Genomic DNA, 22,319 nt, shown 5'->3' on the forward strand with positions numbered 1-22,319 from the left:
CTAAACACAGTGGACAGAACAGAACCAGGAAGTGGGTGTGAACATCTTGTAAGCGACCACATCTCATCTTCCTTCAGTGAGGGAAGAATCTCTTAGTCACACCATTAAACTTCCACATCCTTGCACTAAAAAGATCCTACACTCCAGCAGAACATATTCTGAAGATAAGAAGATTCTTAAAAGAGACAATAATGCTGTCCTTTGAATAGAATTTTGTTCATGAAAATTAGGTAGAAGAGCGCAAAAAGTATCTGAAAATAACTGAGATTCACCCCTGATAAAACAAGAATATCAAGTGCATAAAATGAGCACTTTTCACCCATAACAAATGTTGGCATCTATTACTTCCAGGCCCATTGCATAATATACTCACTGCTCTTTAAATAATAAAGTTTACAGAGACTCAAAGTTCTGAACACTTGACCGAGACACTGTAACATTAACTTGAGGCTTCAGAATCTGTGGACACGTGGCACCACCTCTCAGGGAGATAGAAGGCATGTCACAGTCAAGCTGTGATTCCAGCTGTGATATGTCTATGTACAGGAGGGCAGGAGGGGAGGGAGAGAAATTATATCCTTTATCATTTACCAAGAATCGTGCCAAAATGCTTTAGTGTTTATTCACATTTAGTAGTCTTTCCTGTTCAGTGGCCTTTAAGCCAGTAAACACATTAAAAAATGTTTTAAAGTTGTATTATTGAAATGCACTGAGTAATGACTGTCAAGGTTGAACACCAGCCACATGTGAATGTATATATCTATTCCTCGGCCTCTAGAGAGGGCCACAAATACACGTGATATTCGTCTGTGCTATATTTTACATCTGTATTTATGATTTAGTCAAAATGTGTTTTAAAAAGGTGTAAAAAGACAGCTGCTGAATTAAAATAACAGCTTTGTGAGAAGAATTTTGTTTACTTTAACCAAAGCAAAGAAAGTATTAGAGTGAAAAAAAATTCTTTTTGATAATATAAAAACAAATCTTCAAATTGCCATTCTGAATGCACCAGAGCAAAAATCCAAACTCAAACTGATAAGCACATACGGCAGGCATGTTATATATAAATAAACTACAGATAAGAAATAAGCAGTACAGCATATGAGGGAGACAGAACTTAAAATGACAGCAAAATGCAGTGGACACTTGCCTTCACTACCAACATGAGGGGCAGTGATGAATAATTCATGTTGACAAAACAAAGGTGGAAGAATGTGGCCCATCTAAACAACTCATTAGTTCAAGCAGGGCACTACAGGCACTGTACCAGAAGGCAGGGATGGTTTCTCAGTTGTCAGTACCATTCCACCACAGTGACCCCCACAGCTGACTCAGAAAGGACGGGGGGCCCATCTGAGTAACCAAACTTGGGAAGCACAGGGTGCACACTCCACTTGTACAGTGAGGTCAGAGTCATCTCACATTTCCAGGCTGGGTTAGTGAAACACATTTACAACTGGTTATCATCTTACAGATTTCCATTGTACATTTCAAAAAAGATATCTGAGAATGAAATCTTGAGTCAATACAGAAACTGCCCAAATTAAAGCATACAATATGATCGATACTGGCCACCAGACTACAGATAACCCTCAATCCTATGTCTCTAAAATTCATAGTAGCTTTAGAATCTATCCTTGGCTTCAAAATACACCATAAAAAATACTTCATGGTCATACTTAAATTACTCCTGCCCAACACTACACTTCTGGAGAATATTCCCCACTTTTAATTATCCTCATGTGCCCAAAACCACTATCACGGGATTTTGAAAACACACACAGATCTTAATTAATGCTTATTTATGCTTCTATGTATTAAATCTATTTATTTTTTAAAACAAAGAAATGCCTTAAATAGTGGGATTCATTTTAATGCTCATTTACTAGTAAAATAACTAAACATGATAAATCAGGTACAGAACTGCACAAATCACTTTGTATTTTGTATCTCTCATTTATACTAATAAATCATTACATGTATTTTTTTCTCATTCACTAAATATCGGTTATGTGATTTCTTTTAGGGACAAAGGACAACCGAAAAACCAAGTAAGAAGAAGTGTGGGAGCTATTTATAAAATGAACTAAGAACATAAATGTCATCAAAGTACAAGAACTGCAGTAATAAAGAAACTTTTAGTATGTTTTGTATCGAGTCATCACTCAGACACTATAAAAGACAGTGGGCCATAGAAAAGGTGCAAAGTTTAGTCCCTGTGACTCTCCATCAAAACAACCAGAAATCCACATTGCAGAGAGGGCAAGTGGCACAGGGACGCCTCCCTGGGATGTGTATCTCCTAGAATACAGCATGGCCCATCGACCTGCAATGAGGCCCTGGCTACCAACTGCACTGATGATGTATATCAGCCAGCAGGTTCCTCTACTTCGTGAGCTCAGAAAGCCTGCTAGAATGTCTGAGCATGGTAAGCCTTCAGTCAAAGAAAAATCAACTCTAAGAAAGTATAATTAACATAAAACAGTAATGAGATTTTATTAAGATTTCATCACAAACGTGTAAGACAATCGATGAGGTCCTTAGGAAATTTAACAGAAAAAAGGAAAAGAAACATATCAGGATAAAGGTCTATAAAAAGCAATCCCTTACTTATTACTTAGTACTAAATTGTACCCACAATTTATAGAGGCTGTGTCTTTACTGATACAAATATTGATCAAAAGTCAAAAATAATATATTTGCATGCTAAATGCAGAATATTTTCAGCAATTAGATTATGTACTTATCAGAGTACTAGAGGCCTAATGCATGAAATTCGTGCAAAAGTAGGCCTTCACAGCCTCGGCAGCTGCCTGGATTCCCCGCCTCACAGCCACAGCAGCTTCCTCGATCCTGCAGCTGCAGCCCTGGCTTTGTCCAGAAGGACATCCAGTCTATTTAGTATATTATGCTTTTATTATTATAGACTATTCTGCTTGAGTTTTATAGCTATAAATTTAACCAGTTAACTGCCACACATCCAAAATGGAAACCATCCCCATTTCTTCCATATGCACTGGAATATTTACAAATTTAAGTTACCATAATTTCCTTTTCAATGACATCAGAGATGTCATTAACAAGTCTGATTTTAAAATTGGGTGACCAGAGTTGATATGCGAGGTTTGCAGCTATAGATACACTTGGTGTGTGGGGAAGGTCTGCCGCTTGAAACTATAGACACTTATGGCATACAAAGAGTTAAATGATGAATGCCATATCGATTACATTGCTACTAGGTTAAAAAAAAAACAAATAAAATGTTTTTTCATCTTATATACCACAAAATACTAGATTTAAATAAGTCAAAGCCACCAAACAAAAGGCCAACCATATTGTGGACTAAGAAGATAGGAAATGGAGGATTGTCCACAATGTCAAGACCAAGAATCACAACCATTCAGAAAGGGGTTTGAAAGTCATTTGTCTGTAGAAACAGAATTTAGAGGGGAAAAAAGAATTTGACCTATTGTCTTTCCATTGTATAGAAAAGGTAACAATCAGTTACCTTTTTATACATATAAATACTATCATATACTTGTCACCTTAGGGAAAAAAAATAACTTTTACAATGAGTTTGGTAAACATTAAAGAAACATGTGATATTTATTTTCTTACCATAGGCCCGACCCATGAAATTCGTGTGTGTGTTGGGGGGGGGGGGGGGAGGGAGAAGGAGAAGGAGCCTCAACCTGGCCTATGCCCTCTCTCAATCCGGGACCCCTTGCTCCTAACTGCCCACCTGCTCGCTCCTTACCACTTGGCTCGCTGCTCCTTTAGCACTGCTGCGGAGGTGGGAGAGGCTCCTGTCACCGCCGCTGCACTCACCAGCTGTGAGCCCGGCTTCTGGATGAGTGGCACTCCCACTGTGGGAACACACTGACCACCAGGGGGCAGCTCCTGTGTTGAGCATCTGCCCCCTGGTGGTCAGTGCGCATCATAGCAACCAGTCATTCTGGTCGTTCCATTGTAATGGTTGCTGGGCTTTTATATATATAGATAAGTGTAACAGCTAGAGAGAGCACTCAGATGTTTGTGTTTGTGTATATTGACCTCAAAACCTCAAAACTACAGAGAACAGAAAACAAAGGCAATGTACAAAGTTAAAATTAGGATAGCTAATAAAAAATAAGACTGTGAGTCATACCTGCCTGATGCAATGAGTAAAATGAATGTAAACATACATTTGACCTAACCACGCTACTTACTTACTTCTCTATCTGCTAATAGTTTCCAGTAAGACCAAGAGCAAGTTATAATCATAGAATGCTATTCAGCTTTAAGATATACATGGATTGAACAGCATTATTCTAATAAATTCTAAGAAGACAACTCAATATATCAAGTGATATAAATTTTCTTTAATATTTAATATAATATAAAATGAGAACTGACACAATTTCATGAACATCTCAAAAGATTTTAAAAAATATCTATATAACAAAACTCTCCAATTCGAAAATGAATAACTATAAAAGTTTGTAATGTACAAAATACCAACCATGAAATTAATATCTTTAAAAATAAATTAAGAAATAAAGAGACTGTCTTGACTCCATTGTATGTTCTTGCCTCCTTTGTCAAATATTAATTGAGCATATTGGTTCGGGTCAATTTCTGGGTTCTTTATTCTATTCCATTGATCTATATGTGTGTTCTTGTGCCAGTACCAGGCAGTTTTGAGAACAGTGGCTTTGTAATACAGCTTGATATCTGGTTTTGAGATCCCACCTACTTTGTTCTTCTTTCTCAGGATCGCTGCAGCTATTCGGGGTCTTTTTTCATTCCAGATGAATTTTGGAGAGTTCGTTCTAGGTCTGTGAAATAGGTCATTGGTATTTTAATTGGGAGTGCATTGAATTTATAGATTGCTTTGGGTAGTATGGACATTTTAATGATGTTGATTCTACCAATCCATGAACATGGTATGTTCTTCCATCTGTCTATGTCTTCCTCTATCTCTTTTTTCAACGTCCTGTAGTTTTCTGAGTAGAGGTCTTTTACCTCTTTAGTTAAATTTATTCCTAGGTATCTTAGTTTTTTTGGTGTGATGGTAAATGGGATTGCTTTTTTAGTCTTTCTGTAAGTTCATTATTGGTGTATAGAAATGCCATAGATTTCTTGGCATTAATTTTGTATCCTGTTACATTGCCAAATTCATTTATTAAGTCTAATAGTTTTTTTATGGAGTCTTAGGGTTTTTTATGTACAATATCATGTCATCTGCGAATAAGGACAGTTTTACTTCTTAATTTCCAATTTGGATGCCTTTTATTTCTTCTTCTTGTCTAATCGCAATGGCTAATACTTCCAGTACTGAACAGATACATGCAAAAAAATGAAACTAGACCACCAACTTACACCATACACAAAAATAAACTCAAAATGGATAAAGGACTTAAATGTAAGATGGAAAAACCATAAAAATACTAGAGGAATCCAAAGGCAACAAAATCTCAGACATATGCCGAAGCAATTTCTTCACCGATACAGCTCCTAGGGCAGCCCTGGGCAAACCACGGCCCGCGGGCCAGATCTGGCCCGTTTGAAATGAATAAAATTAAAAAAAAAAAAACTAAAAAAAAACAAACCGTACCCTTTTATGTAATGATGTTTACTTTGAATTTATATTAGTTCACACAAACACTCCATCCATGCTTTTGGTCCAGTTTAAGAACCCATTGTGGCCCTCGAGTCAAAGAGTTTGCCCACCCCTGTCCTAGGGCATTGGAAACTAAAGAGAAAATAAACAAATGGGACTACATCAAAATAAAAAGCTTCTGCACAGCAAAAGAAACTATCAACAAAACAACAAGAAAGCCCACTGCATGGGAGAACATATCTGCCAATGTTATCACCAGTAAAGGTTTAATCTCCAACATTTATAGGGAACTCATACAACTTAACAAAAGGAAGATAAACAATCCAATCAAAAAATGGGCAAAGGACCTAAATAGACACTTTTCAAAAGAGGACATTCAGAAAGCCAAGAGACATATGAAAACATGCTCAAAGTCACTAATCATCCAAGAGATGCAAATCAAAACAACAATGAGGTACCATCTCACACCTGTCAGAATGGCTATCATCAACAAATCAAAAAAAACAACAAGTGCTGGAGAGGATGTGGAGAAAAAGGAACACTCGTGCACTGCTGGTGGGAATGCAGACTGGTGCGGCCACTATGGAAGACAGTATGGAGTTTCCTCAAAAAACTGAAAATGGAACTCCCATTTGACCCTGTGATCCCACTTCTAGGAACATATCCCAAGAAACCAGAAACACCAATCAGAAAGGATATATGCACCCCTATGTTCATAGCAGCACAATTTACCATAGCTAAGATTTGGAAACAGCCTAAGTGCCCATCAACGGATGAATGGATTAGAAAACTGTGGTACATCTATACAATGGAATACTATGCTGCTGTAAAAAAGAAGGAATTCTTATCATTTGCAACAGCATGGATGGAACTGGAGAGCATTATGCTAAGTGAAATAAGCCAGTCAGTGAAAGAAAAATACCACGTGATCTCACTCATTTATGGATAATAAAGACCATTCTAAACTGATGAACAAAAATAGATACAGAGGCAGAGCAGCATTAAACAGACTGTCAAACTACAGCAGGAAGGCTGGGGAGAGCTGGGAGGGGGGGAAGGGTAATTGATCAACCAAAGGACTTGTATGCATGCATATAAGCATAACCAATGGACACAAGGCACAGCGGGGTAGGGGACCTGGGGGAAGGTCAAGGGGGGAAAAAAGGAAGACAAATGTACTACTCTTTGTGATATTTTAAGCAATAAAAAAAAAGAAAAAGAAATAAAGACCTCTCATTATTTGAACCTACCCCAGACCATACACATATAAAACCATGTTATTAGGAAAAGATTGAAAACAAAACTAATTCTGGAAGACTCTTCAAAGGGACTGCCTGACTGTGGCCACCACACTGTCACCTGAAACAGCATTCCAATGGACAGGAAAGCAATAGGGAAGGTGACTTGGGATTACTCTCGCCATGATAATTTATGTGAGATAAATTGGCTGTGGCTAATGACCATCCCGTCCTATCAGAATGGCCAGTCACAGAGACCTCTGACTTCATATGTTGCCACCAATACCATAAAAGCCTATTTGCAAAGCTAGAGGATCAAGATTCAGGTGCCATCATGAAAGGCAGGTCTGAAGTTACAGAGCCCCAGGGCTTAGGAAATGATGGAATCTCAAAAAAACAACAATTCAACAAAGTCTAATTCAGACTCAGTGCGGATCTGAATGCCTAATTCTATCTTAATGTTACAAATAACACTGTGCCCAAATAGTAAATCCTTCCTTGAAGCACTTTTATTACTTAGTGTTAGGATAGCTACACTCCACTACTGATCCTCCAGTTGCTCTCTGATTTCCCTATGGCCTCTGATCTTCCTGACCTCTAAATCATTGGTCACCAATCAGTGGTCCACAGACCACTGGTGGTCCATGGTGTCTGAAAGGTTGGCGACCGCTGCTCTAAATAACAATCAGAGGTTGATCCTCCCTCTTCCCTCTCTCTCCTCCACTCCATTTATCATAGGTGACTGTATCCAGTTTTGGTGCTTCAGAGAACAGATACAGGCCTCTATCTCTTAAAGTTGTACCTTCAGACCTGGCCTCTGCCTTTCCTTCTAGAATTACAAATACATCTTCCCAGTCAGCATCTCCACCTGAATGGCTAATGATAGAATTTCAAACCTATCTCTTGATTCTCAAGACTACTCAAAATGTGTTTCTCTCACAGTCTTCTCCACTGCAATTAAAAGCATCATCATTAACTCAGATCCTTCCATTCCTGAATCTTCCTTTTACTCAAACCTTATAATCAATCCTTCAGCAAGAACCATCAGTTCTGCCTTCAAAATTTATCACAAATCACCTCTCCTATTACCTGGTCCAAACCACCATCCTCTCTCTTAACTCCTTTCGGTGATCTCCCTTCACCAGTCTGTCCTTTATGATGTGACCTTCCAACTCAGACCACTGACCTCCACATATCCACACACTGAGGAAAGATGAAGGCTTTAGAAAGAGTATGGAAGTGCAGATGACTTAAAGGGGTCAATTCCTGATTCCTAGCTCCATATATGCTCCTTCCTTTTGTTGATCTGCTTATGAAAGCTCTTGAGGTAGAACCACAATGCAGGCTCTCTTGAACCACATCCAATTTCATGACTGCCTCACTCTCAGTTAACAAAGAAAGGCATCTTTCTCACTCACTCTGTCCTGTGCTGCAAAGTGGTAAAAAGCCACAGGGGCACCAAAGAAATTAATATTATTGGAAAAATCATTTTAAAATCAAGGCATCATTTACCCAGAGTAAAGCTTTGAGTCTTTCCTTGTTTGTACGTATTCCTACAAAAAGAGAAATGTGGCATTAGACAAAGACACCTGGCCTAACTTCAGATGTTCTAAGTTAGGGTAGAGTGTAAATGGGGCAGGGAGAGTGATGACCACTTTCTGCTTTCAGAACTTGACTCATTAATCCTGAGTGACTGTCAACAAAGGACATCCTTCTAAATGAGAGCAGTGCCAAAACAGAGGAAGCAAGAAATACTGGGTATGGAGCCTCACTTTACTAAAGCAAGAACCTCACAGGCAGGACTCATGTCTTCTCTAGGAGTGGGATTATCTCAGTTTTTGCTTTTTTTTTTTTTTTTTTTTTTTTTTAAGAATTCTGGGCAATAATTTGTTATAAAAGGCACCCTATCTAAAAGTTGGCTATGATGAGTCAGGAGAAAGAGCACTGTCACCTACCCAGGTCTCAGTCTAGCTAACATTTTTGTGATTTCCTGGGGGAAGAGGTGAACAATTCTGCACTGACTCCAATACTGCGTCAGTAAAGAAACATTTCTAAGAGGTAGCATATATATATTTTTTAAACATTTACTCAAACTTAAAGGAGGTACATTAACTTTGACACAAAGAATACCGTGTGCTACAAATCTGTACTGAGAGCATGTATCTATCCCAGCCGTGGGCAAACTATGGCCCGCGGGCCAGATCCGGCCTGTTTGAAATGAAAAAAACTATTGAAAAAAAAGACCGTACCCTTTTATGTAATGATGTTTACTTTGAATTTATATTAGTTCACACAAACACTCCATCCATGCTTTTGTTCCGGCCCTCCGGTACAGTTTAAGAACCCATTGTGGCCCTCAAGTCAAAAAGTTTGCCCACCCCTGATCTATCCTCTCATCAAGCACTTTTCAGCTTACTTATTCCTATCATGTAATCCTTAGAATTAGATTAGCTTTTTTAAAATGTATTTTTATTTTTATTTCAGAGAGGAAAGGAGAGGGAGAGACAGAAACATCAATGAGAGAATCATTGATTGGCTGCCTCCTGCATGCCCCGCACTGAGGATTGAGCCTGTAACCCTGGCATGTGTCCTGACTGGGAATCAAACATTGACCTTCTAGTTCATAGGTCAAACCTCAACCACTGAGCCATACTGGCTGGGCTAGAATAACTTTTAATTCAATATAATCAATCCAATCATAATAACATAATATACATAACTAGAGGCCTGGTGCACAAAAATTTGTGCACTGGGGGGGGGGGGGGGCAGTCCCTCAGCCCAGCCTGTGCCCTCTCGCAGTCTGGGACCCCTCAGGGAATGGGCCTAAGCTGGCAGTCAGACATCCTTCTGGCAGCCTGGGAGCCCATGGGGGATGTCCACTTACCAGCGGGGAGCAGGCCTAAGCTGCAGTCGGACATCCTTAGCACTGCTGAGGAGGCAGGAGAGGCTCCCACCACCACTGCTGTACTGGCAGCCATCAGCCTGGCTTGTGGCTGAGCAGAGCTCCCCCTGTGCGAGCGCACTGACCACCAGGGGGCAGCTCCTCCATTGAGTGTCTGCCCCCTGGTGGTCACTGTGTGTCATAGTGACCAGTCATTCCCAGTGGTTCTGCTGTTAGGGTCAATTTACATATTACCCTTTTATTATATAGGATATGTAAACATTGTATAAACAATATATCTAATAATCATTAGAACTTGAATTCTAAGCATCTCAATATCTTTTATGTATACTATTAATTTCCACCAAACTTTATCATTTCAATATCTTTTATGTATACCATTAATTTCCACCAAATTTGATCTCGTTCTAGTAATAAAACTCACCCATAGACACATGAATTGAAATTTTAAATGCCCTCTTCATTTCTCCACCTCAATAAAAGATGCAATTGCAATGGCATTATATTTTATATTTAATAATTATCAATCTTTGTTTAATTTTGTTGTTTCAATCCTGTATCAATAATAATTAAAATAAGAATCCTTTTTAGAAATTATTAACACTTAGAGTTTTATATCCAAAGACACTATAAAATTAAAAAAAAAAAACAAAACTTCAGGGGGAGGAGCCAAGATGGCAGCATAGGTAAACACCTGAACTTGCTGCCTCACACAACCACATCAAAACTACAACTAAAAGACAAAACAGATAACATCCAGAACCACAGGAAGACTGGCTAAGTGGAAGTCTGACAAGTAGAGGGAAAGAGAAACGCTCATCTAGACTGGTAGGAGGTGCAGAGGTACAGAAGAGCGGAGGTACGGAGGCTCGCAAAACAGGCTGGCAACTGGGTACGCTGTGGTCTTTTTCAATCAGGAGGGAGATACAAACTCCCGACTGCTCTGAACTCCAGTTCCGGGCAAGACTCTGGGGACCCAGACTCACACGGGGAGAAACTGGACTGTCTGGCATCAGGCCGGAACACGAGGACGGCTTTCTCTCAGAGGTGCTCGCAGCGTTCATAGTTCCTGCACGGGGCTGTGGAACACAGAGACCCAGGGACCTATCCGGGGCAGGGCCGACGGGCAACCAATGCTGTTTGCAACGCCCTGTGATTCTCTGAAACCTCGCCCCACCCAACTTACAATCCCACCCAAGCTGTGCACAGAGGCTTTTGCATATGAATGGCCTGGCCCTTTGCAATCTAAAACCTAACAAACTGCAGCTGAGTCAAAGAACCCCAGAGCTTCCAAAAGAAGGCCTAAGGCTTGTCAGCAGCCTGCATTGCTTCACAGCTGGGCCTCATCTGGGCACCTCCAAACCCCAAACAAAAAAGAGGAATCTGCAGATCTTTCTGTAGCTTCTGCTGGGTGGCCTCAGGCAATGCCTGACTTTGCACCTCCTTGGAGATTCAAAAGCCAGTATACCCAGTGGTCAGAGTAAGACCACACCAGATTACAACTCTTCAGATCCATAAGAGACACTCTCAGGGGACAGATTCAACGAGCACCAAAGCCCCATTGAAGCAAGTCCTGCCCCATACGGGTGTTTCCAGCACCGAAGTTCTCCCATTGTAGACACAACTGGTCCTCACAGCTCATTGGTCTGGAGGTAAATTCCTCCCAGTGATACCAATAGCAATCAAGGCTTAACTACAACAAGCCTGTGCACACAGCCCACAAAGGGGTGCACCAAGAGCATCCACCTGAGGTGACTGGGGAGGCTGAACCACTGGACCCTACAGGACACCTAGTACACAAAGCCACTCTATCAACACAGGGAAGCAGCCAAAATATGGAGACAAGCAAACTACTGGATATAGAGTTCAAAACCACAGTTATAAGGTTACTCAAGAATCTGCTAGAAACCTCTGAGAAATTTAGTGAGACCCTCAAGGATATGAAAAAGGAACAATTAGAAATTAAGCATACACTGACTGAAATAAAGAATAATATACAGAGATCCAAGAGCAGATGAGAGGATCCCAAGAATCAAGTCAAAGATTTGAAATACGAGGAAACAAAAAACACCCAACTGGAAAAGCAAAAAGAAAAAAGAATCCAAAAAATATGAAGATAGTGTAAGGAGCCTCTGGGACAACTTCAAGCATACCAACATCCAAATTATGGGGGTGCCAGAAGAGGAGAGAGAGCAAGATATTGAAAACCTATTTGAAGAAATAATGACAGAAAATTTCCCCTACCTGGTGAAGGAAATAGACTTACAAGTCCAGGAAGTGCAGAGAACCCCAAACAAAAGGAATCCAAAGAGGACCACACCAAGACGCATCATAATTAAAATGTCAAGGGCAGAAGACAAAGGGAGAATCTTAAAAGCAGCAAAAGAAAAACAGTTAGTTACCTACAAGGGAGTACCCATACGATTGTCAGCTGATTTCTCAACAGAAACTATGCAGGCCAGAAGGGAGTGTCAAGAAATATTCAAAGTGATGAATAGCAAGAACCTACAACCAAGATAACTCTACCCAGCAAAGCTATCATTTAGAATTGAAGGTCAGATAAAGAACTTCACAGATAAGAACAAACTAAAGGAGTTCATCACCGCCAAACCAGTATTATATGAAATGTTGAAGGGTATTCTTTAAGAAGAGGAAGAAGAAGAAAAAGGTAAAGATAAAAATTATGAACAACAAATACATATCTATCAACATGTGAATCTAAAAATCAAGTGAATAAAAAATATGATGAACAGAATAAACTGGTGATTATAATAGAATCAGAGGCATAGAAAGGGAGTGGACTAACAATTCTCGGGGGGAAAGGGGGTGTGGGAGGTGTGGGAAGAGACTGGACAAAAATCGAACACATATGGATGAGGACAAGGTGTGGGATGGAAACCAGGTGGAGGGGAGAAAAAAGAGGAACAACTGTAATAATCTGAATAATAAAGACTTATTTTTAAAAAAAAAACTTCAATGTGTGTGTATATAGGGACTATGTATGTGTACGTACACACACACACAGGTAGGATGATCATTAAAACATTTTCACATATAGCCCAGCCAGTGTGGCTCAGTGGTTGATTGGCATCCCATGCACCAAGTGTTCCCTGGTTGGATTCCTGTTCCAGGCATATCCTCGGGTTGGGGGCTCAATCCCCAGTAGGAAGCAGCTGATCAATGTTTTCCCCTCATGGATGTTTCTATCTCCCTCTCTCCCTCTCCCTTCATCTCTCTCTCTAAAAAACTCAATAAAAACATGTTTTTAAATTGTTTTTAATATTTTCACATATAAAAACCACAAAATAAAATGTGTGAAGTAGGAAAGAGACATGAGTTCAAGAAGAAAAATAAATACACATTTTCAGACAGTTAAAAAAGAGCTTAGTTGTGTATTTTTTAAATGGATGGTAGTATGTATCAAGTCACCTTGTTAAATGAGTAAAATGCACAAGGTCAAGGTGACTGACTCCCAGTTAGAGAATATCATCTAGATATCAAACACTCTGCTATGCCATTTATATACTTAATCTCATTTGATTTACTCCTTGAAAATTCTGAAAGGAAAGCTATTCTCCTTATTTTTAGTTGAGTAAACTGAGTTTCAGAGGTTGAATAACTTGGCCAAGGTTGCATCAGTAATAAAATGGCTGTTAAGATTAAAATTCAGATCCTGGACTTTAATAATTCGATGCTACAGTTTTATTCACTGTAACATGTTATTATATTTCCCTCACAACAGTCTACATTTTCTCATATCAGCTTTATAGGTAATGGAACTAAGACTCGGGGAGTAAAGAAATTTGTCCCAGTAAAGAAAGCTATGTAGAGACGCAGCCAGAACTCAGGTGCTGTCACCCCAGCTCTCTCTTTCTGGAATCCTACACATGCATAGCCTGACACACAAATGTAAAGGAACGCACACAAGGTCACACTGCTAGAGAGAGAAAAGGCTGAATTAGTTTAAAACTAGGTCAAGTGCTTATTAATCAAATGAACTTTTCAATATATTATATTGTGCCACTGCCAAACACTTATGATTTCACAAATGTTACAGACTTTCTGAGGGATGATAAAGATTTGTTCTGAGCATCAGCCATAGTAATGACAATGTAAGTAACCTGAGGTGACAGGCACAGCTTAGCTAGGATGTGCATGCCTATGGCCACAGGAGACTACTGCCACTCCCTGCTCCAGATAGGGCAGAAGACCTACCTGCACACAGGTCAGCTTTGATCTCTGCAAAGTGCAACCTTACTATGCATATTTAGTGTTATTTAATACCATTTCCCTATGTTCCAGTATATATGAACAAATAGTTAATTTTTAAATCAGGATGAAAATTTTTAATGATGCCAAAGAATTTATAGCTCTAGAAAAAAATAACATAGTAGAAATAGGCAGGTCTTTTTTAATGCTCACACCCAAGTTGAGAAATCAAGTAGGAATATCACAATTTTCTCACCAAAATAGTACACCACTTGCATGTGCTTGCATGATGCTCACATGTGCCTTACAATAATGAACAATTAAATACTGAAAAAACAGTAAGTTCCAGCTACAATAGCAGATAGTTTACAGCTGAGGGCTCTTGGTTTCAACCGATGTTAGGTACAATACTCGCTAATAGGGTATTTACTTCCTACTTCACACTGTTTCAACTTGGATAGTAAAAACTTTGGTTGAGTAACAGAAGTCAGGTCTCTACTCTCCACAGCATCATAAATTTTAATGATAAACATTTTTATATTTTCCTCCCCTCATTAAAAAGTAAAAAGTTGTGAAGAAAACAGAAGATAATTACAGTATCAAAAAATCCGATAATGTTAGATTTAACAGTATGCTTATGTTGCAGTCTGCTACTAAACAATTTGCATTGAAAATGGAGTAGGTATTTATCTCTATCACTACAACTATAAATAGGAAAGTATAAATCAGATCATGGTGACAGTTCAAGTGGAAAATTTAGGAGCAGAAAGATTTTCAGCAATATATGACAAATTCAATTATTTATTTAGACTTAAATCTGTTACAGGTATAATCAAATTTTAAAGAGCAAGCAAAGCTAATTGCTAAACAGCACAAGAAAATGAGAGACAAGATTATTTTCATTTAAAGATTCTGATCTAGGAGCCTAAATAAAAAGTAAGAGAAGCACCTTCATGGAAGGTGACTGTCCTAAGAGTCTTTCATCACAAAAACGCACCTCCAACAACCTGACTTTCACGTGAGGAAAATGGGGTCATTTTTTAAAGTAAACTGTTGTTGGAAGGTAACTTTTAATTTGCTCACATAATGTAAATTGCTATGGTGAATGCGCGCTGGGTCAAGCAAACACGGTAGCTGGAGTCAGATGTGACCCCGCAGCCCAGGTGTTCAGGAAAAGTGCTGTTAACAGTGAGGATTGATGATCTAATCAAACTGTCACAGCCAGATCCTCGGCAGGGTGGCTGCAGGATAATATTCAGAAAGCAAGCACATGCTTAGTGTTACTTCAAATTGATGCTGACATTTTCAATTGTGAAAAGAAATTTTTTCCTAAGTAATATAGGAAACAACTCAGCTAACCTTCCGGAGGATATCAGATAATCATAGTAAGTTGGTGTACAAAAGCTAACTTCTCAGAAATGTGAGCACACATGAAATACAAATAATCAGAAATTTTAGAGATTTACTATAGTAATCAACATTTTAATTACTCTCTGTTTTCTTAGATGTACAGTACTACTGCGATGAATATTCTCTCCACGTACAAACAAAGCAATATTTTTAGCCTGGTATTTGCATTTGGTAGCGAAAAATTCCCACAAGGGTACAAATAACCACGAGTCATGTGCTGATTAATCTGAGACTTCTAAAGTCACGTGTTAATTAAAGTAATTAATATAATCTTTCCTGACAATACTATGTATTTGTCACATGGCATGCACAAAGAAACTGATTGGACAGTCAGATTTCAAAAAAAAAAAAATGTTCGACCCAAAATATTAAGAGTTTTTGTTAAATCACTGATGGTGGCATTTCAAAACTGAGTGCCTAATTATTAAACAACAGCTCCTCCTAGAAAATCTCCAGACCACTCTACAAATAGGTGATAATTTACAAATAACTCAAGTGCGCAAAGAAATATTCTGCACATAAAGGAAAGAAAAAAGACAATGAAATGCGTGTGACTTCCAGTGAAGCGGTCCTCAGCCCCCTCCTGCATGGTTCTAGCAGTTCCGAAGGTGCACAGACTGGGCCTACAGACGCCAGCTTTGTGGTCCTGCTCGTCTGTATTCCTGACCATGTCCTGAGCTCTCCAGGCACAGCCTTTCCTCAGCAGCCAAGGACAATCAAGTGGGTTAAACTGCTTCATGTTTTCAAAACACGTTCTAAAGCATCCTCGTGAAAATTTTTCGCTCTGTCATTCCTGACCTTTTTGAAATGGTGCCTCAGTAAGAATTAATATTGATAAAAACCACATTATTTCTGTCATTCACCACTGACACACGGATCCACGGTAACACAACACAGAGACCCTGGTTCTTATATAAATATGACAAAAGTAGAGATATGGAACTTTCTTTTTCATGAGGAGTCAGAAAAAGGGTATACATTTTCTGGTAAGATATTTCTTAAAATTTGCATTTTTAAAATTTCTGATAAAATCTAGTAAAATGTAAAATCACATAAAGCATTTCAGAAAATCAATTTAAAAACTGTTAATATGCATGAGAGAAAAGTTTTTCTCCTAAAAGTACACACCATGCATTCTGCTCTCACAATGCAAAGTGAGTGTTGCATGTCTACTTCTATGTTAGGAGAAATCCATCAACACGTTCTGGAAGTTTGTGTGAGCCTTCACCAGAGTGAGGGACTGGGACCAGCACATTCCCGAGCCACAGGGCTGGGTGAAGGAAGTATTCCCACTGATGCGAAATCTGCCACTAAGAACAGTCCCACAATGGTGCTGAGTAAAAGCTCCCAAGTAGTTCACACACAGAGCAAGGGAGCACCAAGGACTTCCCACTCACTCCATCACCTCAAGATTTGGGTAAAGCTCTTAACATTGCGTACTGCATAGAAATCTCTAATACATACACCAGGGACCGCACGTTTTTGGGCAAACTGCACGTTATTTAAATCATCATAATGCACTTTAGGTGTTGTTTTTCAATAATTATAACATTTTTATTTATAAAAACAAACAATTAAACCATTAAAGTTCCTAGGACTTTTTTAACATATGGTACTGCGTAAAACATTTTCCTCTATGAAGAGGGACCAAACAAAATTTACATAAGTATCTAGGTTTGCTCCTTTTTCCATGGGCGTGAAAAACGAGAACACTCGTGAGCGGTCCTTAACAGATGGCGCACGAAACACGAGAAAACTCCTGAGTAGTACGAAATATGTTAAATATTGGGCTTGGAGGACTAAGTGCTTCTAGTATTTTCACTTGACATTCAAACAAAATTGCGTGACAATTAGAGAGTTTAGGTAAAAGTTGGACCCTGCTCACAACACCACTCACCAAGAACCAGGAAAGGTCTCAATTTTTTAAAAAAATGTATTTTATTGATTTTTTACAGAGAGGAAGGGAGAGGGATAGAGAGTTAGAAACATTGGTCAGCTGACTCCTGCACACCCCCTACTGGGGATATGCCCGCAACCAAGGTACATGCCCTTGACTGGAATCGAACCTGGGACCCTTCAGTCCGCAGGCCGATGCTCTATCCACTGAGCCAAACCGGTTAGGGCAGGTCTCAATTCTTTTTAATGTTGCTATGGAATCCATTCCCTCTTTGTGATTACTAAATTCTATATGGCACAATGCGTTAAGACACCTACATGTTGGAAAAGTAAAAACTTCCACTAGCAATTGGCTCACAGCTACTCTGTTAGAATATGGACTAATTTATCACAAATTTATCACAAATCTTTATTTGACAATTTATTACAAATTTAATTATTAAAGTTTTCCTGGGTTATCAACAGTTGAATAAAATATGTTAACATTAAAACCAGTAGACATAAGCATATGAAATCTAAAGTTAACATATTAAGTATTTTTCCTTTCAGTGGACAATCACTATTTGGTAATTTAAACACAGAATATTTTTTTCAATATTTTCTATCAAAGATCCTATATAATAAAGGCTAATATGAAAATTGACTGAACGGTGGAACAACTGGTCACTATGACACACACTGACCACCAGGGGGCAGACGTTCAACACAGAACTACCCCCTGTTGGTCAGTGCACTTTTACTGGAGGAGCACTGCTCAGCCAGAAGCTGGAAGGCGCGGCCTAAGCCAGCAGTCGGACAGACATCCCCCGAGGGGTCCCAGACTGTGAGAGGGCACAGGCCAGGCTGAGAAACCGCCCCCCACCCAGTGCACAAATGTCGTGTACCGGGCCTCTAGTTGTTAATAAAAAAGGAGAGGAAATGAGTAACAGAAGAATTTTAGAACTGGTATGATGCAATGCAAATTATAAATTCCTTTGAAATCTCAAATTTTTTGTATTTGCTACACAGAATACAGGTATATAATAATACTCTTCTCCATCCTTCCAATGTCCAACTATGCCCTATTGGTGGGAGATTGAGTGGAAGCCTGGTTGAATGGAACAAAATAGGAATACCCTTAGAAGTTCCAGTTCTAGAACTTACCCAAAGGAAATCTATAATAATTAAAGCTTAATATGCTAATTAGACCAAACGTCCTTCCGGACATCTTTCCTTCCAGACAAAGCCGCAGCAGGTGGGGGCCGCGGCAGAGGCGGCCACCCCCGTGGTGGGGGCCAACGTCTTTGCATGAATTTCGTACATTGGGCCTCTAGTAAACTAATAATTGGACAAGATTTACACAAAGCAGTGTTTTTACAGTAAAAACTTAGAAACATGATGACTATCCATTAAAATAATATGATATATACATATAAACAATAGATTATAAGGCCATTAAATCATTAAGTAGATTTGTATTTATAAAATTACATGGAAGAATGTCCATGGCATATGGACAAACCAAAGTCTCAAAACACTGTGATCAGAATGATTCCCACACAGAATTCTGAACACACTTATGCAGATACATGAGAACTGAGGGATGCCAGCATTAAGTAGCCAAGCTAACTGTGCCTGCCTTTGAGGGATGAGATTTGTGATTCTATTTATTTTTTCTACTTATATGTGCTGATTGCATTTTAACCAGCATAATTCATTCATTCAAGACAAAATGCTTTATTTTTTGGAGAGATTCTGACATAAAATGAGAAGAAAGAAGAAAATGGCTATATTTTTAAGGAAGGATCATGTTCTTCCAGAAATACCATGTGTCGATATACCATTTTAAAGAGCCAGTGTACTTGGAAGACTTTGGGAATGTTTATTGTTGGTACAGAGTAATCCACATACTCTCTGTCAGTCACAACCAGTAGCATTAATTGAAGCGGTAACTGAAAGAGATTGCAGGTGATCCCTGCTGCTACAGTAAATGTTTTTTTCATGTGAACTCATAAACTAGACCTCGGTTTCTATCTACTGTGTTGCTATCATTAACATCATATGCAAAATGACTAAGAAGCATACATGTGCATCTGCTATAAAGTTTTATTCAAAATACTAAAGTGCATCTTGCTTACAGGTATAATATATCAACTGACTTTCATTTTCACTATATAATTGAATATACTTAGAAAATATTAAATTAACAATTTAAATCTCTGACAAATTATTTGAAAGAACATTCCTTTTTATTCAGTTATCACTGATAGCATTAAATTACCATTTTCATGGCCCACATTTGTGATGCTCCAAATCAAGCATGTCAAACTCAAAGGCAAACACGGGCCAAATAAACAAGGTGTTAGTTTATGTGGGCCGCAAAAAAACAAAAGCTTCAATATTCGTAGACACTTAGGCTTATTTTGACAGAGACATGCTGACTACAAAGGGCTGAAATAAATGAATAATCATTAACATAAAATAATAGAACATTTTAATAAAAATATTTTTTTCTTGAATAGTAACTTACCGGACACTGAATAACTGCACAAATTAATAAGTGTAACACAAATAAACCTATTTTTCTTGTTCTCTGAAAGCAAAATATTTCCTCTTGGGCACACCAAACAAGTCAGTACAAGACTAATGACGTGGCAATTAGCTGCTAAAATACTCGCTGCTAGTATTAGTGGAGAGAAATGGTGCGCCTGCGTGTAAGGCATGTAAAGGAAGTGAATGCAACACGATTATAGTAATCAGTCAATAGTGAATGTTGTAATTAGTTATTAGTAACTAGAGGCCCAATGCACAAAATTCGTACAAGAGGCTCGGCCCCAGCAGCTGCAGCAGCTGCCTTGGCCCTCGCAGCCCCGGCTTGGTCGGGAAGGTCGTCCGGAAGGATGTCCAGAAGGTCGTTCGGCTGTCCGGTCTAATTAGCATATTATGCTTTTATCATTATAGAATTATTATAGATTATGTATAACAGGATATTGTAAAAATTAAGTTATGAAATTTTTATTAAAACTTTTCATATTGGCTGGGCTGCAAAAATATTCATTGTGGGCTGCGAGTTTGACATGCTTGCTCTAAATTTACTTACAATGTAAACAGTAAAGATGAATTTCCACAAAAGCACATTGATAAGAAGAAAATGGAAACATGAAAATAACTTTATAAAATTAATCGTAACCGGTTTGGCTCAGTGGATAGAGCATCGGCCTGCAGACTAAAAGGTTCCAGGTTCGATTCCGGTCAAGGGCATGTACCTTGGTTGTGGGCACATCCCCAGTAGGGGGTGTGCAGGAGGCAGCTGATCGATGTTTCTCTCTCATCGATGTTTCTGACTGTCTATCCCTCTCCCTCCCTCTCTGTAAAAAATCAATAAAATATATTTAAAAAAAATTAATCTCATCTATATTGAGCAAATACTATTATTACAAACTAAAGAAGTGATAAAGATTGGTTTTAGACTTCTCCCTATAACAAAAATAAAAATATATATTCATATAATTTGTGTTGAACTGCTCATTTTCTAAAAATGAAATAATTAGGTAGGTCACAAGATGGTAATGAAAACATGAATTGTAAAAGGCAAGAGGCTTGAAATTCATTTCCATTGAACAAAACTACCAGAATGCAAGCAGAAAAGATATATGATCTCAACAACGAGAAGAGTTACGACATGAGGAAGCAATGTGACAAAAGTTTTGCTTATCAGAAAAATTTGAGAATAAAAAATATTATAAGAATATATAGCACAGCTAAATTAAAATGGTAATGGAATACAATCTGATCAGCAGACTCAGAAGCAAGGAAGTATACAAAATCAGCACAAGAATAACAAAATTACAACAATAGTATGTAACAAGTATTACATAAAGCAGATCAAATTCGGGACTCAGTCACAAAACGTAATTATATCTTTTGACTAAACGTGCTTTATACTCAGATTATGTCACATGAATATTTTTACCTGATGAATAAAAATGTAGAGAAAGACTGTGTACAGGGTAAAGCAAAAGTACGTTTACAGTTGTGGGTATGCAAAACAGTTTGTTCTTGTATTATTTATTAATTATGATATCATTTTCCATACAAACAATTGTAAGCCTACTTTTGCCCCACCTTGTATGTGTATCTGTGTGTACATAAGGATATTCCTCTGATCCTGAAGAAGACAGAAATATTTTATTGTTACCGAAGTTATTGAAAGCCATGAGTAACCAATGAAATGAGTGATCAAGATAGACTGATATTTTGGGCCAAAATTAAAGTATAATCATAAAGGAATGGTATTGGTAGGCTTTGGTTAACAAATTACCAAAGAAATAAAAAACAAACATTTTTGTCAAGAATGGAAACAGAACCTCCATGTAACAAATGTATATGAAATTACTTTGAATATGTAAGTTCAGATTACAAATCCATCCCATTGCTACTTGCCTTATACAGGTGCTTATGCATGTGCAGGCAGGAACTCTCTAGTGAACAGGTAAACACCATAAATGTGACACAGAAGTTGAACCATACATGACATGAGAACATTGTCACTGTGTCTAGTAAAATGAGAAAGAAAGGGAACTTTTTAAATGCCTTTTGGTATCAATGTCTTTTAAATGTTCTCAGGTTATGCAGTTCTCAGCACAACACATAATGCCGAATGTGAATCAATGTTACATGACTTCAGTTAGTTGCATGTGAGTTTAAATATTAAAATCTGAAGTGCCACAAATTAGGAGTAAGAAATAGATTTAAAAATGTATGCCTCAAAGAATGAAATCTGGATAAACCTCACAAGTAGGAATTCTCCCAAGTGATCCTTTACTACAAAATTAATTCACATTAGTGGAAGGCTTTCCTACACCCAGTGCCAGGAATGCTTTTATCCTATGGGAAACAGTTCATGCAAAATACTAAATTTACATATTTCAATATTATGTTCATTCCGTTGTTTTCCTCAGAAAGCAAATCAAACCTCTGCGCTAAATTTAAAATGAATTATAATTTTGTTGAAGATTTAATTGCTAAAGTAATTTATTTGAACAGTTTAAACAGTTTACAATTTTAGTCAACATAAAAATTT

The sequence above is a fragment of the Myotis myotis genome, unplaced genomic scaffold, assembly GCF_014108235.1.
Source record: "Myotis myotis isolate mMyoMyo1 unplaced genomic scaffold, mMyoMyo1.p scaffold_m19_p_9, whole genome shotgun sequence".
Lineage (NCBI taxonomy): Eukaryota > Metazoa > Chordata > Mammalia > Chiroptera > Vespertilionidae > Myotis > Myotis myotis.